The following is a 15,512-nucleotide window of genomic DNA, read 5'->3' on the forward strand; positions in this document are numbered from 1 at the left end:
CCTGGAAAATCCTTCTCCATGTATTCCCTTTCCTTGGTTAAATCAGATTCCTTCTTCAGGCTTGACTATAGAGCTCACTTCCTCCAGGAAGCCTTCCCTGACTTTGCTTCACACTATCAGAGTCTACTCCTATGGGTATTCATAGCAAACGACATCTCCAGCATCATTACCCGCAACAGTAATACAATAGCAGCTGTTTTAGTTGTATTCCACACTTGGGTGGAAACTGCATAAATACATCGTCCATGCTGCCTGATTCATAAATAAACTCTCAAGGCCTCGTCCAAAATCTGGCAAATTGTAGCTCTTCAACAACTGTTAGTTAAGTGTATGATGGGTAAAATGAACCCCTACTAAATTTAATGGGCTTTAGGCCCTAATTGGATCTCATAAGGGTATTTATAATTGTTTTCATTTTCTGCCACCCACCTTGTTGCTCCTTAAACGCATTATCCACTCTACAAGATAGAATGATACATCTAAACACAATCTCACTTGCTAAAACCCAGTAATGTCTTACCGTGGCCTGAGAGTTAAATTCCAAATTCTGTATGTTTTCATTCAGCAAATACTTATTGATCACACATCTGTGGAGGGCACTGTGCTAAGTTTCTCAGCATTTCATCAAAGCCCCTTCAGGCCAAGACTGACCAACTGTCTCACTTCTTCCTTAAGCTGGACAGTTACTAGTAGAATAGAAGCAATTTTTATCCAACACAATTAGGACACATAGTTACTCAGTTAACAAAAAACAGTTAAAGAGGAAGACATTAAAATTGATAATAAATATGTATTTTAGGCATCTCACTTAAACTTAAATCATGTAAATATATTTATTTATTTATCATTTAATGTAGAGTGAGCCCCTTTTCTTTAAATATGAGTCAGCTGCTTGAAATCTAATATTCTTCATAATTCATTTCTAAAAGTATCTATGATTTCTAGCTTCAGATTCTTCAAATTAGAGCAAGACTTTAAGGGATTTGGGAAGCAATTTGAATTCTCACGTATTTAACGTTTTTCCAACAATTTCTAATTGTTTTACCCAGATCTTCTTCAAAAGCAAAGTTATATACGTAGGAGTGGAATTGCTAGGTTATATGGTAATGCTTTTTTTTAACTTCTTGGGAAACATCCAAATTGTTTTCCACAGTGGCTACACCATTTTATATTTTCACCAGCAACGTATAATTGTTTTTATTGAAGAATTGTATATGCAAAACCTTTGCCCATTTTAAAATTGGGTTGTTAGTATTCTTGTTGTGTTGTAAGATTTGTTAATATATTCTGAATACTAGGGCCTAGTAAGATATATTATATGCAAATATTTTCTTCCATTCTAATGGTTTTCTTTTCACTATAGTTATAGTGTTCCTTGATACATGTTTTTTGATTTTGATGAAATCTAATTTATCTATTTTTTTCCTTTAGTTCCTTGAGCTTTTGATGTCATATCTAACAATCCTTTGCCAAATGCAAGGTGATGAAGGTTTGCCATTTATTTTTTCCTGAGAATTTTTTTAGTTTTGGTTCCTACATTTAGGCCTTGATCCGTTTGAGTTATTTTTCTTTATATGGTATGAGGTAAGGTCTAACGTTATTCTTTTGCGTGTGAAAATTCATTAGGCCCAGCACCATTTGTTAAGGACACTAATTTTACCTTGTTGAATGGTGTTGGCGCTCTTGTGAGAAACCATCTGAACATAATTGTAAGGCTTATTTTTGGATTTTCCGTCCCATTCCATTTTTTTGGTATGTCTATCTTTATACCAGTAACACACAATATTCATTATTGTAGCTTTGAAGTAAATATTGAAATGGGGAAGTGCGAGTCTTCCAACCTTATTTTTTATTTTCAAGATTGTTTTAGCTATTCAAAGTCCCTTGTAATTCCATATGATTTTAGGATTAACTTTTCCATTTTTTCAAAAAAGACTAGAGATTGCATTGCATGGATAGAATGCTTTGGGAAGTAATATTGCCACCTTAGCAATATTAATTTTTCTAATCCATAAACACAAAATGTCTTTCCATTTATTGTATATATTTATGTCAGCCATGTTTTATAATTTTTAGTTTAGAAGTCTTGCACATCCTTGGTGAAATTTATTCCTACTTTTTTTTCATGCTATTATAAATGAAATTTTTTGCTCATTTTATTTTCCTATTTTTCATTGCTAGTGTATAGATATGCAACCGATTTTTATATCTTGATATTATATCCTGCAAGTTTGAATTTGTTTATTAGCACTAATAGCTTTTTATGAATTCTTTAGGATTTTCTACATAAAAGATCATATTATCTGCAGATTAATATAATTTCATTTTTTATGATTTGGGTGGTGTATACACTCTCTTTCTATCTGAATAGCTCTAGCTAGAACTTCTAGTAAAATTTTGAATAGAAGTGGTTAAAGTGTGCATCCTTGTGTTGTTTCTGATCTAAGCACAAAAGCTCTTAATCTTTCATCACTGGGTATGATATTAGCTGTGGGTTTTTAATAAATGCTCTTGATCAGGTTGAGGATGTTCCCTTCTATTTTTTGTTGAGTGTTTTATGATAACAGAGTGTTAGAATACAAAGTTAGATTTTGTTATATGCTACTGTACATCAGTTGAGATGATAAGTTTTTTCTTCCATTCTATTAATGTGGCATATTTTATTTATTGATTTTTGTATGTTTAACCACCCAATTCTGCTTGGTCGTGTATATGATCTCTTTAATGTGCTGCTAGATTCAGATTGTGAGTACTATGTTGAGTATTTTAGCATATATATCAATAATTGATACTGATCTGCAGTTTTCTTTTGTTGTGAACTTTTTGTCTGACTTTTGTATAAGGATGATGGTGACCTCAGAATGATTTAGGAAGTGTTCTCTCATCTTCTAGTATTTATGCAAGTTTAAAGAGAAATTGCATTAATTTATCTCTAAATTTTAGGTAAAACTTAGTAACAAAACTATTTAGCTTTGTGTATTCCTTTGTTGGGAGATTTTTGTTTACTGATTTAATCACTTTACTTCTTAAACACACATTCATATTTCTATTTCTTTTTCACTCATTATTGGTAGTATGTGTGTTCCTACCAATTTGTCCATTTTAGCTAGGTTATCACATTTGTTGGCATGTAATTGTGTATATTTATGTCATAAAATTATCTTTCTTTCTGAAAATCAATGTTAGTGCTCCCACTGTTTTTTCTGATTTTAGTTATTTGAGTCTGCTCTCTTTTTTTTTTTTAACTAATCTAGCTAAAGTTTGGTCAATTTTGTTGGTCTTTTGAAGAACCAAGTCATTTTTATTTATCTTCCCTATGATTTTTCTATTGTATGCTTTGTTTATCTATGCTCTAACCCTTTTTTTAATCTCCTTTCTTCTGGCACCTTGGATTTGGTTTTCTCTTTTCTTTTCTAGTTCCTTACAAGACAAAGTTAGGTTTCTGATGTGTGATCTTTTTTCTATTTTAATGTAAGGATTTTAATGCCGTAAATTTTCATCTTAGCACTGCTTTAATAGCATCTGATAAATTTTGGTGTGTTGTGCTTTGGTTTTCATTTTACCTCAAGGTAATTTCTAATTTCCCTTATGATTTTTTGACCCATTGACTATTTAAAAATGTTATGTTTAATTTGCATATATTTGTAAATATTTCAGTTTTCCTTCTGCTGTTGATTTTTATTTTTTTCTGATTCTTTCCTTTTCTTCCAAAATCTGTTGCTAAATTCCCGTAATAGTTTTTTCATTTCAGTTATTGTAATTTTTAGCCCAGAATTTCTGTTCAATTCTTTGAAAAGTATTATCTCTTTACAGATATCTTCTATTTGCTGAGACATCATTTGCCTGGTTCCCTTTAGATCTTTATTAATGATTTTCTTTAGCTCTTTGAACATATTTAAGACAGTTGATTAAATATCCTTAAATATTTGGTTGGTGCAAAGTAATTGCGATTTCTGCCATTAAAAGTAATTGCAAAAACCACAGTTATGTTTGCACCAACCTAATAGTAAACCTCATGTATGGTCTTCCCCAGGGAATGTTTCTGTTAATTTCTTTTTCTCCTAAGAATGGTCCACATTCTTTTCTTTGTATCTTTATAATTTTTGGTTGAAAACTGGGCATTTTAAATACTGCATTGTGGTATCTCTGAAAATCAGATTATTTCTCCTTCTTAGGGTTTGCTTTTGTGGCTTACAGTCAGTTGTGGTTTCTCATTTGTTTAAGAACTTTTCTAAATTATTTTTGGAGGGCTTTATTGTCTGTTTTATGTGATCTCTGAAGTCTCAATCTTTTTAACTTGCAGTCAGCTAGTCATTTGGCAGAGATTTTCTTAAATTCTTGGAACAACAAGAACAGCCAAATATTAATAATAATAATACTCTCCTGTTTTTTGCAAATTGCTCTGTGTTGGGACACTACAATGCTTAGTTACGACATTTACAACTCTGCCTTAGCATTCACTTCTTATTTGTGCTCAGCCTAACAGTCAGCTGGACTTGGTACATCAGTACTTCTCCAGTCTTTTTTGAGCATGGCTCCTTACTTGGTCATGTCTTGCTTTCTAGATTCCCTTTCATAGGCAGAAGATTTTCAAAGCCCTTTTACTCCAAAGTGATTATCTCCCCAGTTGTTTTTTTTCATAGATTTTCAGTACATACATTGTCACCATCTGCACTCTTTTGCCTCTTTGAGCAGTGGCTTCTTCATTTACCTTTTAGTGTTTATGAGGAATGCCTTACACTTAGCTACCTTTTCACCCTAAAATAGTTCCAAGTTAGCAGAACTAAAGACAAATGCATTGTATCAGTTCCTTAGGGACTTCCCACAGAGGTCCAAACTGGGTTCTAGAGGGACCAGAACATACTGTGTTCCCTCGCAGTTCCCCACAGTATGTTCTGGTCCCTCTGGAACCCAGTAATCCATTTGGGAACACAGGTTGCTATTTTCAAGAACACAGTCATCATGAGGATGGAAATGAATGAGGAAAGCCTATGTTAAAATGTCACAAAGTTTTCTTTCCACATTTAAGCTGCCTTTTTCTTGATCTAGCATTTGCTTGGTTTCTGTAAAATATCAACTATCTTCCAGAGTTCTAAAAGAGCTAATTCTAAAAGTTTTTGTTCTTCTTTTCGATGTTTTTATGCAGGCTCAGGCCTTTAGAATTTCCTATTCTGCCCTTTTCACTGTCATCTTATTGGTGACTTCTTAATAAAAAATCTAGTCTTCTAATTACTCCAGAAATCTGAAAAATATTTCATTTATTGGCCACACTTATCCTTCAGCCCCTTAGCTCCCACAATATTGAAATATGTGTATATATGAATTAAAACAAAGGCATTTCCATTCCTGCAAATCAATGTACTGTAAATTACTCTCTAATTTCCTTTTACACTCATTTCCTGGACAATTAAATCATTATCATTTATTTCTCTACAGCATCTGTTTATATCACCCAATAATTCTAGGCTCTGCCTTGATAATTTCTTACCTGTGTCTTTCTGCCTTTTTTCATTGCTCCTGCTTTACTTCTTCTTTTTTCAATTTCCCCTTTCTTTTCCCACAAGTGGTTATCAAGCTTCTCATGGATGTCAAGTATTACACCATACTTTAGGGATTCAGAGATAAAATCAGCCTCCTCACTGAGTAGCTCACAACCTAATGAGAGATCTACCAAACAGATAATTGTAACACTGCTTAATAATAGTATAATAGCAGTGATTACTGAGTTACATAAGAACTCTTAAGAAGAAACATAACTCAAGCCAAGAGAGTAAAGAACACCTTAAGGAGGAACTACTTATGCAGCGAAGTCTATAAGGATAAAAGGAATTGGTCAGAAGAAATAGAGTCGTAGGTAATAGCATACACAGAGGATGCTATTTTCATCAAAATATCTTTTCACAAAGTGATACAACATAGGGAGAGGCAATAGCTAGGGCTGGAATGGATGATGAATTACCTTGGTTTCCAACTTTATTGGCTGAAACCCCATAGTTTTCCGTGGCTTTATCCAAGCCATCAAGGCAAATGAAATTGCTTTTTCATATGGATATTCATAGTCTATTATGAATACCTCCATGTAACTTTAAGTACCTATTTATATATCTATTTTTTCCTCTTAAGACAGAGGAATCCAGGGAGAACCACCATTTTATTCGATACTAGATACCATTTCTCAGAAAATTCTCTAGACAGAACAATTACTGAAGATTTGTTAAATTGAATATAATTCATATATCTTGACATCTGACCTTTCCCACGAGATTTAAGCTGCATCCTACTATTTACCAATTGGTTTGCTGATGAGACAAACTCAACATGTCAAAGTCCAACCTTATTATTTCCCCAATCCTGAACAAATGACATCCCCTAACCTTTTCAATTATGTGTCTGTCACTACTACTCTCTCAGTCACTCAGCCTTTAAATCACAGAGTAAAATTGACTTCTTTTTCAAAATGCTCCATATCTATTCAAAATTTAGTTGTTGATTCAAATTCTAGAATGAATCTTTATTTTCCCCAGATTTTGTTCATTTCCCCACTGATTGTCAAGGTAAAACATTCATTTTCAGTCCCGAGGCATTTCATTTTATTGCTTATTGAAGAAAACTAATAACCTTAAACCTTTAGAGTGGTTAGTAAGAAAAAAAAGAAAAGGGTCATTTTAAAGATATTTCTAAAATTTTTAATGTGCAGGTATTGTGGTGGAATTTTAAGTTAAAATGAGAAGTTAAAATTTCATGAGGATAAACAAAGAAGATAATAAAGAATTTACATGACATATCTGGGAAAAATAGATGGCAGGATTTAATGAGTAATATGTGCTTTAATTTTTGTTTTTTTTTCTGCAAACACTATGGTAACATTATTTTTTAATTTGTAATATAAAAATGTCTTTTGAATATTATCATGACTTAAAGCAGAAAAGCAGAATTTGTGTTCTATTAAGAATGGATTCAAGGCAGAAAGACACCAGAAATTTTAATTTTTTAATTTTCTTGAACTCAGAATTCTCTCCCCTCCCCACCCCCCGCCAAACACACACACAAAGAAACAAAGTTGGAAAAGAGCATTGGGTTTCCTGATTAGTCCACAAACAACCTTATTTATCTAACGATATGCCTAGACATTGAAAGTATGCATACTGGCTTTTAGAATACTTCATTTGAAGCAGTTCCAGTGTTTACGAAATACTTTTTTCTTAAATCTTACTATTAAATAATTTACTTTACTGATCTTATTTTTATTCTTTTGCCTCCAGTGGGATAGGGATTGGCTATCTAGTATTCAAAACAAAATATATCCTAAATAAGGACAACAAAGGAAGAAAATTTGTTTTATAATGTAGAACAAGTATTCTAGGGACAATGTAATCTCTAATTGTGTTTGTTTTCTAAAAACTAAATTTGTTTTCTATCAGTTTTACTTTAACATAGAAAGAAAAATATTCATTTACAGTTTTGAGTTTCTTATTTTCTACTGCTCAGTATCTTGTATTCCACCTATGTACTATGAAACAAACATAAGTCAATAAAAACATTTACTTATTTATATAGATAATATAAACCTTTAATTTAAAAAAGTCAACAACTGAATTTTATAATAGCTAAGGTGAAAAATTATTTCCAAAATACTAGCTTATAACTCTTCTGGCTCTTTCTAATGCAAAATCCTTTATTCCTCTTTCTCTTTATTTTTCAAAAACATTTAGAATAAGAAATCTTATCATGGAAATAGTTGGAAAGTTGCTAAATATTTGCTTTAGGAATGCAAGTGTGTAAAGCCAACACACAAATTGACCATAATATAGATTTTCACAGTCATTTAAGGCTTATTTCAATAGAATATCTTGTTGAAACACTGATTGAACATAGAAAAATAACTAGGCCTACACTATTAGCATGACATAATTCTGGGCTCTGATAAGTACAAGGTGGTTACAATCAACTGGTAAGTTTATATAGGAAAAACATACTGAATTTATATTGTTATTTGAAGCTTTTTTCCAGATAATACTGATAACTGATTTTTTATATTTAAATGGAAAAAAAATAGTGCAGGGAGTGTTTATATGTCATATTTTGTTTTCTTAATGTTACATTCTACATTAAGTGGTGTGTGTTTTTAAGTTTCTAACAGAGCATATGTGTTTCTAGCTTGTCGCATTTACTGCTCTGTTAGATAAATATTTTTGGCATATTTCAGTAATATATTTGCCACCACAAACACAATATACAAGAGATTGGCAATCATGATTTGTACACCTTTGAGCTATCAGCTACCTTAGCCATAAACACTATTCAGGGTCACTGCCATCAGCCTGTCACTTTAGCCATACGATGGCTTTCCAATTTTCCCATGTGTAATCCTCTCTCTTTTACCTGGCTTTTCCACCTACCCCATTTTTCTCTCCTCTGGTAATGTATTATTGATGGACTAAAAACAGTTTCTACTGTGCATATATAGTCAATTCTCCAGTGAAAGTCTTTTTCAAATTTCTTCCAAAAATAACCCATAACAAGTGTGTCTGTAAACAGATTATTTACTTATTTATTTATTTTGGAATCCTGTATGGTAAATTGGCACTGGGGAAAGCCCAAAGCAGTCAATAGTGACCAAAGAATTAGAAGGGTTGTGGCAATAGGTCCGCTATGTGATTTTCAGCGAAGCAACATTCCTTAGCCAGATTTTCCAGATAAATAAAATGAGAAAATAGGACTAAACAACTGAGGCTTTTTTTCTGACTCTAACTTGTTATGATTCTCAGTTAAAAGACAGGTTCAAGAACATAGTGAGAGTTGCTAAAATGAAATGATCCTATGAATCAATACAATCTCATCAAATAGATTCTCTAAGTGAAAAAATTCTAGCATAACTATATCACTTTGTTCTTTTAATATTTCCTGCTTAAAGATACACTAATAAGCAATGTAGCAGGGGATACAGCATGTGAAGTGAGACAAACCTGGATTCAAATATCAATGACTAAGAGCTTTGTTAACTTGGCCAAATTACTTAAGATTTTTGAAACTCAGTTTTCTCATAGGTAAGATGGAGAAAAATATATGAACCTTACAGAATTGCTTGGCAGAATGCATATAAAACACTATTAGGGGATATAATAGAAGTAATATAAGATAATTTTCAATGATATTCTTATCATAGTTCTTTGTGAATCTAGTACATGATAAGAAGTCAGTCAATATTTAGTATATGAGTAAATAGATTTGAGATAGATACATGTGAACAATTTCACCTTCCTCCAACATTTGATACAACTGACAGATCCATAAGTACTGGGATTCAAGAGAAAGAGTTCACAGATATCTAGATGGTTACTGCCATAAAATTAAATAAATCCACTCTTAATAATTAAGTATCTACTATTGCCAGCATATGATATTTTTTGGTTCAATGTTTCATTTAATGAATAATTCTTGAGTGCCTTCTAAGTATTAATTCCTGGGAATAGAGCAGTGACACAAAGCTCTGCTCCTGTTATCTTTGTATTTTAATGGAAGAAGATAAATAATGAACACAAAAATGAATCAATATGTAATTTCCAGCGAGATGGAGATTTGTGCTATGAAGGAAAACAAAGCAGGGTAAAGGGACAGAAAGGGGCAAGAGGAGGGGAGTGCTATTTTATTGAGGCTTTTCAAGCATGCTTCTCTGATATAATGACACGTGAGAGGAGATTCGAGGGAAGTGAGAGAAAAGCCATGTTGATAACTGAGTGAGAGCATTTGAAGCAGAGCAGAGGGCAAAGACCCTGAGACAGGGGAGTACCTAGGTTGTGCAAAAAGCAAGGGTACAGAGAGAAAGGGGGGTGGCAATATTGAAAGAAAAGGTCAATGTGTGGTGGAACATGCTGATAACCTAGGATTTTTCTCTATCTGAGATATGGCACTAGAAATACAATTTTGGAAATTATCAGCATGTAGATAATGTTCACTTTGGGAATGAATGAACATGGAGAAGAGGAGTGTGAAGACTGAGCATTGGGTAGGCAAATATTGTGGTTCCATTGTTACTACAAGTTATAACATTTCATGATCTATAATAATTTCAGTATTACTTTTCTCATTTAATATTAGTAACAGCAAAGCAAATCATCCCAATATTCTCAGTCATGCTTTACAGATGAGAAAAACAACACAGAGGGATGGAATGATCACTCCAAAGATAAACTGCTTTTAAGTGAAGAGCAGGGATGTAAAGCCAGAATCCCTGCTTTCCACTCCACTCCACTCCTCTCTTACTCTACAGCAGGATTATTTTAATGGGCTTCCAAAGGCTCTATTCTGAATCTTTCTTTTGCCCCACTTGCTTTGGAAGACAGCTGCAACTCCTCTAGTAATAGTCTCAATTTTCTTTCTGGTGTCCTGAGAGGAAGTGAAACCAAGAAGAACATGAGTAGAAATAGCTGTCATTAACACTTGGACACAGGAAGGGGAACCTCACACACCGGGGCCTGTTGTGGGGTGGGGGGAGGGGGGACGGATAGCATTAGGAGATATACCTAATGTAAATGACGAGTTAATGGGTGCAGCACACCAACATGGCACATGTATACATATGTAACAAACCTGCACGTTGTGCACATGTACCCTAGAACTTAAAGTATAATAAAAAAAAGATATATATATAAAAGAAAGTCAATGACAAAAACTTGCCTGCACTATATGATTAATAGAATGTGTGAAATTGTATTGCAATACAATAATACAAATCTTCATATTAGGAAGCCCACATCTCATCTCAGATGAATCTTTTTTTTAGTTATTACCTGGATTATCTTGAGCAGTTAATTCATTTAACTTCTTTAGGAATTAGTTTACTCCTTACTAAAAGGAGCATAGCATCACAGTTGTTTCCAGTGTAGAGACGATCTAAGTGAAAGTATTTTACAGATTATTATATGTTATACAATTATTAATAAGCAAAGCCTGTACAAATATAGGACTATAGTCTTTAACTTACAATAAAAGAATGGGCTGTGTATATTGTATCTTAGACACAGTAAGTAGGTTTCACTTAGAAAGGCAAATGTGTATCTTGTGTATTATGTTACTATCTCAAAATTTTCAATGTAGCTTCTAATAACATAGTTCAAGCACACTCAGTCTGCAATTTCAATTGTGCTATTGCTGTTTAACGTACTAAAAATCATGTTTTTGTCTTTGAACCTTCTAAGTAGTTGTCTAAAATACATATATTATTTGTGGCAAGTGAAAAAGATTTTTTCTGAAAGTGTTGATATAGAACATAATATAATATGTAATCAGTACAGCAGGGAAATATAACAAAATAATAAAATTAAAAGAAATCCAAGTGATTTTTAACTAATAAGTTCAAATCATTACCAAATAACTAGATGTTTTAGTCAGAGTTCTCCAGAGAGGCAAGACTGGTAGGATAGAGAGGGATGAGGACGGATTTATTAAGGGGATTATCTTACTTGATTATAAATACTGAGAAGTCCCACATAGGCTGTCTGCAAGGTAGAGACCCAGGGAAGCCTGTAGCATGACTTGGTCCAAGTCCATACACCTCAGAACGAAGGAAGTCAATGGTGTACCTCTCAGATCAAGGCTAATGGCCCAAGATCCTGGGAAGCTGCTGAGTCCTAAGTCCAAGGCCAGAGAACTTGAGGTTCTCACATTCAAGGTCAGGAAATGAAAGAGGTCTCAGTCCTAGCAGATAGAGCAAGAATTTGCCCTTCCTCCACCTTTTTGTCCCATTTGGGCCCCCAGATGATTGGATGGTGCTCACTCACACTAAGCGGCAGTCTTCCACATTCAGCCCAATGATTCAAATGCCAATCTCCTCTGAAAACACTCTCACTTATAAGCCTGGGCAGTCGAATCATTCTAAGTAAACGCCAAACCACCTGGGTTTCCCTTTCAACAGGAGTGAGATGGTCTCAGAGTCTATGAAAGCACTGAAAATAATTATTGCTTTAAAGTGTGTCTATTAAAGTTGTTTATTTACAGCTATTAGCCCACCAGATAAAGGAAAAAAATAGTTGCACATATATTTCATCATAAGAATGTCTGCTAAGGAGTCATATTTTTACATCAGATTAAATAATTTCCAAACAGTAGGAATTACCCATGCTAAATAAAATTTATGGGAGCCTATTGATTTGTACCGAACTCCGATGCTGAGCCCCAACTGACTAACCCAAAATGAAATCATTCCTGCTAAGGGTTCACATCACTAAAGTGAAACTTGCACTGTTTACTTGTAATATTTCACCTTCTGAGAAATCTGGAAAGAAATGATTGCCTAATCCCCAAACAAGCCAGTAAAAATTAAAACAAACAAACAAACAAACAAAAACAGGAGATTTATAGCAATCAATAAAAGGGCCTAGTCAACCTGAGCCAGTGAGATAGGGATGTCCCCTCTGCTTTAACCCGTATAAGGAAAGTAACCTGAAGTAACCTTATGTTAACCCATCTTCTTTTTGCACTATGTTGTTTCCTTGTTACTGTTCAATTTTCCTTAATAATAAACAACTGTTCAGCCATGCCCATGGAGCATCTGTCTGTTTTGTAGACTGGATGCTGCCTGGTTCATGAACAGTTAATAAAAGCCAACTTGATCTTTAAAAATTTGTTGAAATTTTGTTTTATTGACACTCAAAATGAAATTAATTAAGGTAGGAGTGTTCAAATATATATTTCTAGATTTTATTAAGCATGTAGAGAGTAAGGTCCAGAAATCTGCATTTTCAGAAGGACTCTAAGTGTTTTTTTATGCTTAAATGTTTTGTGAGAACATGAAGTAATATCACAAAAATTAAGCAAGAATAAATTAATATACCGTCAGAAATAAAATTCAAATAAAATAATACTTCATGAAAAATATTTTGTTATAATTGGTAAATCTTTAATAATAATCTCAGATAAATTTGAAATTTGCTTATTTTTATGTTAGGGATTTTCCTTTTCTTTTTCTGAATTCTATCTTCAAGCTACTTATGACAATGCTTATAAAGAAAGTAGACTGAAAACTTGAAAACCATCTATTTCAGTTTAATACAAATAAACATGTAAAGATATTTATGAGTGCCTGTCAGTGCCAGTCCCTGATAGGTGCTGAAAATATAACAATTATCTAAACTGGCTGTGCCCTCATGGAGATTGTATGGATTAATGACTCTCAAGCTTTAATTTGCAATCAAAACATGCGAGGATCCTGGTGAAGTGTGGATGCTGATTCAGTAGTCTTAGGGTGGAGCTTGAGATTTTGTGTTTCTAATAAATTGATGCTGCAGGTCCCAGACCAAATTTTCATAATTAAGATTCAGATAATTGAAATATGTGCTCCAACAATTACTGGTGTAGGAATTAGAACCCATGTAGTTAGCCATTATCTTTACTGTGAGATTGAATACATTTTGAAAGGATAGGCTAGGAAATATTTTGTTGACAATAGTCACTAATTATACTATGAGAGTCAGAAGAAACTGTGTGCAAAGGTATCTTTATGAACCATTTAATCAAATTGTTTTAAAAAATCTTTCCCAATACACATCGTAGATGTAGAGTAGATACTAGACATATTAGTAATCTTTGATAGTCATGTGGTCAGCATCTGATTCACAGTTTCTAATATTTTACCATTTCCTGCAGTGAAGAGGAAAATAAATGACATGATCTTTTCTCAATATGTCTATTTATAAATGTGGACTAGTGTGAATCATCAAATATTTAATAAAGTTTTTAAACCAATCTTTCTTGTGAGAAAATTAGGGCCTATATTTGTATTTGCATTTTTCACTGAAAGTTAATTTCAATCATGTACAATTTTCATAGGCCCAAATGCCACCTACATTTTTAATATTGATATGCTTGTAATATTTATATAGGTTTTAGTTCAAATAAAATTTTTCTTTAAATTTTTTGTTTATGGATAATAAGAAAAAATGAGAAAATGATAGACTCCTTGTAATATTTCTCTCACAAGGTAATTTGTATGTTAATTAAACCTATTTAACTATTTTATATGTATAAATATTTAAAAATAACATGTACATGACAAATATATACAAATTTTGTCAATTAAAAAATTAAAAAGTTAAAAACAAAATTATATTTAAACAAAGAATTATCTCTCAATTGTTTATGAAAACCAAAGCAAAAAATCAAACAGCCTGCACATGGTAAAGTTGAGTTCCTGGAAAAAACTTATTGAAAAAGCAACAGAGTGGGTGTGCAGGTCTCCCGTCATGACTAAATTCTTTGGTAGTGCACGAAGTTCTAGTTTGGCCAGATAGATTGGTGTGTTGATTAGATCTGATTGATACATTTTCAGTTTTGTTAACTGGAGGTTAAGCACAAACACTATTAAAACTTAAGTTATAAAAACTTTAATAAATTTTTTAAATGCAAATGTAACAAATATGCAAAATTCATTACTTCCTAATAATCCTGGTAAATTTTATTAATATCTTTGTTCTTGAGGTTATTTATGTCTCTTGTACTCTGTGGCAGAAATACTATGTAATTATGTGCTACTGAGTATCTCTTCTCAGGTCTATGTTCAGAGATTTCATGTTGATAGCTGGAAATCAACCTTGATGAGAATATTTACACCATAGAAATTGGCACGACACATTAAAAATAATACACACATCACTCTCTGCTCCAGAGCTGCTTGTCAAACATTTATATGCACACCTTTTGCCAGATACCACATTTTAGAAGAAAGAGTTCCAATCCTAGAGTTATGGGAACTTTGAACTACAGGCTTTAGGGGCGTATTAGCCCTCCCCTGGTATGATCAGGGGCTATGATACGATGAAACATGATATGGCAGAGGCTTGGATATAGGTATACCCTAGGATTTCAGCATTCACCATTCTAGGGCATACCACCCACTTTCCTGATAATTAGGGCTGCCTCTAACTTTGCAGTAGAATAGGTTTAACTGTACTACACACAACTCAGTAACTGGGGCTTTGCATAAGCAGAATTCTTTTTCTGGGATGCTAAGATCACCCTTTAATAACTCATCACAGTAAGTCTTTAAAAAATGTATCTTTTCACTCAGATAGGTAAAATATAAAATGTCACGGATGAGAATCATTTTTCAAAAGTATGCTTAACACAATGTAACACATTCGAGACCTCTTTGAACAGTCATGAATTTTAATGAATTTTATATGAATTAAAAAAATATTTTGGAATTTTATATTTAATTTTTGTTGTGTGCTACCTCAGGATAAAAAGAAATGTATACTATCATACGATGCTTCTTTATCATTGTGTGTGTGCGTGTGTTTTTTTACCCTTCCTTTAATGATACATCATAGATGTTTACCTGACTGGAATGGTTAAAATGAGCTTTCAGGGTGTCTACTCATCTTATCATTCTATGGCTTTATGATTTGTTAAGGATTATTATACAGTCAGTCTGTAAAATGAAGTTGACTACAGTGTAGAAGAGAAGAAAAAACTTATTCTTTGAAATCACTAGTCTAAAACAGTTTGCATACATG

The sequence above is a fragment of the Pongo abelii genome, chromosome 14 (assembly GCF_028885655.2).
Source record: "Pongo abelii isolate AG06213 chromosome 14, NHGRI_mPonAbe1-v2.0_pri, whole genome shotgun sequence".
In the NCBI taxonomy this organism is placed as follows: domain Eukaryota; kingdom Metazoa; phylum Chordata; class Mammalia; order Primates; family Hominidae; genus Pongo; species Pongo abelii.